This window comes from Dipodomys merriami, unplaced genomic scaffold (genome assembly GCF_024711535.1).
Source record: "Dipodomys merriami isolate MVZ:Mamm:240054 unplaced genomic scaffold, mDipMer1.0.p SCAF_378, whole genome shotgun sequence".
Classification (NCBI taxonomy): domain Eukaryota; kingdom Metazoa; phylum Chordata; class Mammalia; order Rodentia; family Heteromyidae; genus Dipodomys; species Dipodomys merriami.
The window spans coordinates 300,558-308,122 of record NW_027205359.1 but is presented as its reverse complement, the minus strand read 5'-3'; the positions used below and the strand labels follow the sequence as shown (position 1 = coordinate 308,122).

At 39.9% G+C, this 7,565-nt stretch overlaps 1 pseudogene; it reads right to left on the bottom strand.

Moving 5' to 3' along the window:
- Positions 1-6,429: 6,429 nt before the first annotated feature.
- Positions 6,430-7,250, bottom strand: LOC138804874 (large ribosomal subunit protein uL15 pseudogene; annotated as a pseudogene).
- Positions 7,251-7,565: the final 315 nt, after the last annotated feature.

Here is a 7,565-nt window from a genome sequence, read left to right as displayed (position 1 = left end):
AAAATTTGTATATGTTTCAAGTATTCAAGTATGTATATTTACTAATAATTGAGGACAGGGTGTCACACATGCTATAGTATGAAAATGATCATTATCTACTTCATTTTAGCCAGAAACAAGCACACAATTAGAAGGTAATTGTAAGTTAAGAATTGTGTGTGTGTGTGTGTGTGTGTGTGTGTGTGTGTGTGTGTGTGTGCATGTGTATGTGTGTGTGTGAGTCCTAGGACTTGAACTTGGGACCTGAGAGCTGTCTCAGAACTTTTGGTTTAACATTAGCACTCTCCCTATTGAGTTACACTTCCACTTCTGATGGTTAATTGTGGAGATAAGGTTCTTAGGACTTTCCTGCCTGGGTTGGCTTTGAACTGAGATCTTCATATCTCAGCCTCGTGACTAAGATTACATATGTGAGCCACCAGCACCCGGCTAAGAATTTCATTTGAGAACATTAAATAGCCAGTGCTAGAATCAAATTTGTACCCTTGCAACTGAACCTCTTGAGTAGCTTCAATTCCAAGTAACTTGGAATTACATGCCACCTACTTGGCTTGGTGTGAATGAATTCCAAGCCAGTACATACTGAAAGGAAAAGTGTATCTGTGTAAAATAAGTGAAGAGCAGCAAAATGCTCTAATGCTAGATTTTTTTGGGGGGCGGGGGAAGAGTCTGGTCCAGCCTGAACTCTGTGCCTGGATGCTGTCCCTCAGCCCTTCAGCTCAAGGCTAACGCTCTACCACTTGACCACAGTGCCACTTCTGGCTTTTTTTTTTTTTTTTGCTTATGTGGTGCTGAGGAATCGAACCCAGGGCCTCATGCATGAAAGGCAAGCCCTCTACCACTGAGCCACCTTCCCAGCTCCCTCTAATGCTAGATTTTAAGTAGTCATAAAGTAGAACCATATTTTAATAAAGATTGGTAAATCTATATTCCTAGAGTGTGGGATGCACAAATTGTGTTATAATGTTTGAGATCAGGTTGGGCAAAACAGAATAAAACCAAAAAATAAAGCAGAGTACAACAAATGTAAACAAATCCTATTTTTATATACATTCATATTTCTCTTAATGTTACACACTAATTCATAGATATTAATAGTACCTGCTAGTATTTTAATTAATATAAACACAACTAGCACAAAAGTCTTCAAACAGATTTTGAAGTTTTCCATATCCATTCTCAAACCTTTAACATCTAGAAAATATCATCCAAAAAGTCCTAAAAAATAGGCACCATTAGAATTAAAATAGCTTTATTATTGTAGTTGTTGTTATTTATTATTATCTTCACTGGGAAGGGACCAAGGCCTTGTATACATTGAGCATGAACTGTGACAATGAGCTACGTCCCAATGCCAAACAATTCTTTTACATATAGAAAACCCAAACTGACTTCAAAACTGATTTACATATTTCGAAGTTCTAAAATTGAAATCCTTAAGTGGAATTATTAGTGGAAGGAGAGTGTTACATTAAGTATGTTGGTATATTGTTTTCTGGTTCACCTAGGTATCTTTCTCAATTAATTTGGATAATATCGACACTCTGAAGGAGCCTGTATCTTCTGTCTCTATACCCACATATCTTCTAAGACTCAGTATTACAATTATGAAGGAATTAGAGGATGGGCAATCCTCTGTCCTTATGTGGCAAATGAAGCAACAGGTTTTTGAAATATTAAGCCATGTATTTTTACAAACCTAGTAATTATCACAGCCCAATCTGAACTTAAGTCTCCAGATTTCTAATTCAGTATTGCCCTTGATTAATAGAAGCGGACTTGATGCTACTACTGAATTTAAGGGTCAGGAATATCTACTAGACAAACCTTAAGAAGTTTATCTTCTTACCTGACATTGTGAGATGATTCACATCAAATGGAGATAGAAGAGAGAGGGGATGACAGGAGAAGTGTGTGGGTAGCTAAAACTAAATTGCACACATGTCCAGTATGAAGCTCACTGGACACTGCTTGCTGTCCACTGGTCACATGCAAGGGTCCAAGTTTTTTTTACAGACAACTCCATGGAAACATCAAGATTCTACTAGGTGGTGATAGGTTAGGTGGGAGAATGATGTCATACATTAGTGCAGTTTAATGGGTTGAAGTGGCCAATCACAAGATCTGAATCTGAAGAAGATAATGGGATTGGGTAGAGAATGGCAGGAGATCTCTAATAGCTCCTGAATATTTGGCCTCTAGGGATATCTGTCCTACAAGACAGAAATAGCATTCCCTTTACTATACAGCTCTTATATGGAGGATATCATCTTAGTGTTTTTTACATGTTCATGAATAAAGTCATTTACAGTTTTCTCATATTTCATGTCCTAATAGTAAATATTATAATTACATATTACATGCCCTTATGTCAAATATCTCATTTATGCTATTGATTGGTGTATATGTATAGACTCTTCGTTATTTTCATATGTTCTGTTTTATCTATGCATTGTTTTCCTAGTTTTAAGGACTAAAACTTGTAACTCATAATGTGAAACTCAGTCATAAAAACTGAAGTCACCACTTAAGAGGCCAAATTATAAATACAAGCCAAATGAATAATTTCTAGGGACCATTCAAGGTGAGTGGATTCCATCCAGAAAGACTCTACAGAAGAAATATTTTCTATTAGATATCATGGCAGCAATCAATGACCTCGGGAAGCATTCCACAGAGGTTGGCTAACAAGGTGAGAGCCCATTAATAATTTTTAAAAATTATGTTCTAGGTAGGCACAAGACAAGCATCCAATTCTGATGTTCCAGAGTTCCAATTCTGGCTTTTGGGTGGTTTATTGAAGAATCTCATAGTCTTACTTGCCTGCGATTTTTAGAATTGCAATATTCAGATTTCAGCCTCCTAGGTAGATGAGATGACATGCTTGAACTGTTATGCCACCAAGTCCTGCTCTCCTAGGTTTAAAAAATTAATTAATTGGGACCGGGAAGTGGCTCAGTGGTAGAGTGCTTGCCTTGCATGCATGAAGCCCTGGATTCGATTCCTCAGCACCACATAAGCAGAAAAATCTGGAAGTGGTGCTGTGGTTCAAGTGGTAGAACACTAGTCTCTAGCTGAAGAGCTGAGGGACAGCGCCAAGGCCCAGAGTTCAGGCCCCATGACAGACAAAAAAAAACTAATTAATTTGCTGATTCTGGGGCTTGAACTGTGGGTCTGTGCACTATCCCTGCTAAAGGCTAGCACTCTACCACTTGTGCCACAGCCCCACTTCTGGTATTTTCTGTGATTAATCAGAGTCTCACAAGTTTTTCTCCCCAGCTGGCTTCAAACCTCAATCCTCAATCCTCAGATCTCGGCCTCCTTAGTAGCTAGGATTCCAGGTATGGGCCACCGGTGCTGGCTTTTCTTAGATTTTAATTCAAGACCAGAAACCCTTATATCTAGTTATGGTTGGGGCATTCTACCATAGCTGGACTGATTATGTTACTGTAAAGCATTTAACTTATGTTGTTCCACATATCCCTTGATCATTTATGCTCTGTTCAATACAGTATTATGTAATTGCGAAGTCATTTCTTTTCTTTTTTACTGATTCTGGAGCTTGAAATCAGGGTTTGAGTGCTGTCTCTGAACTTATTTGTGTAAGTTAGTGTTTTACAACTTGAATCATATTTCTACTTCTATCTGTTTTTTTTTAATAAGAAGCTCACGTAGTTTATTTTCCAGGCTGGCTTTGAACCCTGATCCTCAGATCTTAGCCTTCTGAGTAGCTAGGATTACAGTCATGAACCATTGGCACCTGATGGAGAAATTCTTTTAATCTCAGTAGAACTATTTCTATACAAAAGATACTCTTTGCCATACTTTCTAGAAACTCAGTTCTGCTCTGATCTGGATTTCTTGTTTCAAACATAACTTAATTTTCTCTGTAAGTTTATGTCTTTTTGGCAAATGTCAAGTGCAAGGCAAATTTAGAATTTTTGGTTTCTGCCTTACTTATGACCAATTTCATATGCATCATTTAGGTTTAAAATATTGAGACACTTTTGACCACTATGTAACTATCAAATATTTTCATACATTTCAAAAGAATAGTTAATAACGTAAAGTCAAATTTTGAGTTAGCCTAATTACAAACTTCCAAACTAGGTTCTGCTAATTCTATTTTTTCTTTTCCTAATTAACAACTTACTAATATTGGACTTTTTGATTAGGGAACATTTTTCAGAATTATAAATGTTTGCTTATTCAGCATTGGTTAGACTGCTACTGTTCTGAAATTGTTAAAGCTAGTGGTATTTCTTTTCCTTTCTCCCTTCATTCCTTTGTTCATCTCTTTCAAAACACTGAGCTTTTCTATCAGTTTGTTTAGTTGTAAAATCTTTGTGAAGATTACTGACAGTAAATATGAGGGCCATTTAGAAGTTAGGAACTAAGCAAGTTCTGGTGGCTCATGCCAATAATTCTAGCTGCTCAGGAGGCTGAGATCTGAGGAAAATCATCCATACCAGGTAGCACAGACAAATCATTGAATTTCCTATCTGCTGTTAACCAGCCAGATGCTGGGAGTGGAGCTGAGGCATAAGTGGAAGGGTGCTGGTATTGAATGAAAACCTAAAGGACAGAAACCAGAAGCTGAGTGCAGCCCTCCATAAGCACAAATAATAAAGAATCGTGGTGTTTAGTTGTGGGCAATATTCTATGATCACGCTGAATTGTACACCTAAAATGCTGAATTTGATTAATTGTATCTCAAGAAATAATTTTTAAAACGCTGTTTTTCCATGATTCCTTACTCTATCCTCCCTCTACCCATCTCGGGCTGTGCGTTGATTTGAGCCTACAGAAGGATTCAGACCTCTGCAGCTTGGGGGACGACTCACTGCGCATGTATGCATGCTCCTCCCTGCCCCCACCTTACTCTGGGTGGGAATGGACACAGATTTTGTTCGTTTTGTTCCATTACTGGGAATGCTAGGGGAGGTGGCACAAGTGGAGGTGGCAGCCCTTCGTTTGTATTTAGACCTCTTCAGATGTTTGATCTTGTCCTCTTTATAAGCTCCAGATACTCTGCACCTTCTTATTCCTGGAATATATTCCTTCTCCTGTAGTTAATGATGTTCATTCTCTGCCCTGTTCTACCATGCAACGTTGTTTTTCTTTCCAGTGCAAACATTAACGACAACCTCTACCTAAGGCAGAGGGAGGATGGGAAGGGATGGGAAGGGGAAACAAGGAGGCTTCAATGCTTGATAAGAAATGTACTCATTATCTTGCCCATGTAATTGTAACCCCTCTGTACAGTATTTTCACAATAAAAAAATACCCCACAAGCCTTAAGAATTACTCAAAATGTAAATAGCTTCTTTATTAACCATTTTTAAATCAGTTGCTTTATATTCTTTTATTCGGTTTTGTTGTTTAAAAATATATCAGGTAGAGAAGACTTTTGTTATCAGTACTGTCTGTATCAATGTATTTATATATATATATATATATATATATATATATATATATATATATATAAATGCCTATATTTTCTTCATATATATGGGGGAAAACATCTAGTAAATAATGTGGAACTCACAGTCTTTGCAGATCTCATATTGCATAACCATAGTATTGGGTAATCTCCATGTCTGTTTGTCTCTGTTGGTAAAATGGGATTTTCCCCACAAAGGTGTTTTTGGCAGCCTTGTCACGCTCTTGCTTAGCCCACCTTTTCATGGCTTTGCGCTCTGGCCTCTGCTCCTTGCTGATGGAATCTGACTCTACTGGCCCAGGAACATGAGATTTCCTCCATGGAATGGGTTTCAAGCTGAAGTCTTGCAGGAGATATTGGTGTGGAGGCTTAGGTATTGAGCTGAGCTTGGTGGCAGTAGTGGAAAGGGGATTGTACTGCAGAGATGTGAAGGATGAGGTTTTGTAGGGTGCAGGCCTCCTAGAAAGAGCAGACTGAGGAGGGTGGTTGATTGCCCCCAGAGTGGAATTGCTGAAAGTAGGCCAAGGTGGTTTGATTGGAACTATCAGACATGAGTTGTCAGTAGCTGGTTGGGCTGCATTGACTGGAACAGGCTGGGCTGTGTTAGGAGGAGGCCGGGCAGGGTCAGCTCCAGTGGGTCTGCGGGAGGCCAGAGACTGTGGCCTATGAGAAACAGATCGAACTCGAGGCTTCTCTGGGGAGAGAAAAGTCAAAGGCACCAACTTGACCTTCCAAGGTGGAGGCAGCAGTTCACTCTGGCATGGGGAGGGACACTGGTTTTCTGCACTGCTCTTTGTTTTCTTTTTCTTTTTAAAACAAATTTTAATTGTCGACAGGTATCAGCAGAGGACACACCCCTCATTTCTAAGATCCATCTGACAGGATCCCAATATACAGACAGGAAGGGAGAGATGCCACTTTAAAACCTGCACTCAAACCACAAATCAAAGAATGTTAAGCATTTAATGAAGCTACTTCTATGTGCTTTAAGCCACCAGGATACAGGTACCCTTGACACCCTTAATCTTTTCCTCAGCTCTTCTGCTGATGAATTTGGCTTTCATAATGACAGTTTACTTAGGAAGCTTTCCTTTCCGCAGAACTTTGTAGTAGCCCCATCGAACCACATCAATGATGGGAGCAACTCCAGTCTTGTTTTTGGCAGCATTTGCCCGTGTCTGCTCGCTGACTGATGTCCACAATTTATCAAGGTTAACAGTTAGACAAAAGCTCTAGTTCCTCTTTAAGTGGTCATGCCACATCCCAGCTTTCCCAAAGTAACCTGGGTGATATTTGTCAAAGTTGACACTGTGGTGATGCATACCACCAGCGTTAACACATCCTCCTGGGTGCTTCCAGTGCTTGCCGATGCGGCCGTGGCCATGGCTCACATGGCCCTGAAGTTTCTGGGTCTTCTTCAGTCTGGATGACAGGTTGGCGGCTGAGAACAAAAGCCTCTTTGTTTTCTTTACCAGAAATTTCTTAGGACTTTCACAGGAGTAGAATCCGGTCTTGATTGGTTAGCTTGAGAAAACTTGGTGTCTTTGGAGTTGCTTACATTACCCCAGGCCCCGGAGGAAAGCAGCCCAGTTTTCCTCTCATTCTTCTTCCCCAGTGCGTGAAAAACCTGCACTGACTCCATCATATGCATGGCTAGGTTGCTTTGAGGCCTTTTCAAGGACTCTTGGTAAGGCTTGGTTTGGTTTTGCTTGTGCCTTTTCTTTGTACTAGTTGTCTTCTCTTCTGATTTCAATTTGTTCCCAGAATGTTTCTTTGATCCACCATTCTTTGGGTGGTTTTCTCCCATGCTTTTGTGTTTTCATGACCATGGCTCTTAGTTTTTCTGGCCCTACTGGATGCCACATTAGGAGGTTTGCTACTTGAGTGCTTGACTGTGTTCACAGGAGTCCTGACACTGCCTCGTTGGATGCACACAACCACTTCTTTCTCCAACAGGTGCTCTGGGTTCTGACGCTGGACTTTGGCCCTAGGAGTATCATTAATAACCTCAATAACCTTCATGATTGTTCTTTCCTGAACAGTGGGACGATTGCTGACACTTGAGTTTTCCTACACTGGGGTGACATTGATGGTTCTTATACTTTTTACTTGGTTTGTTGTG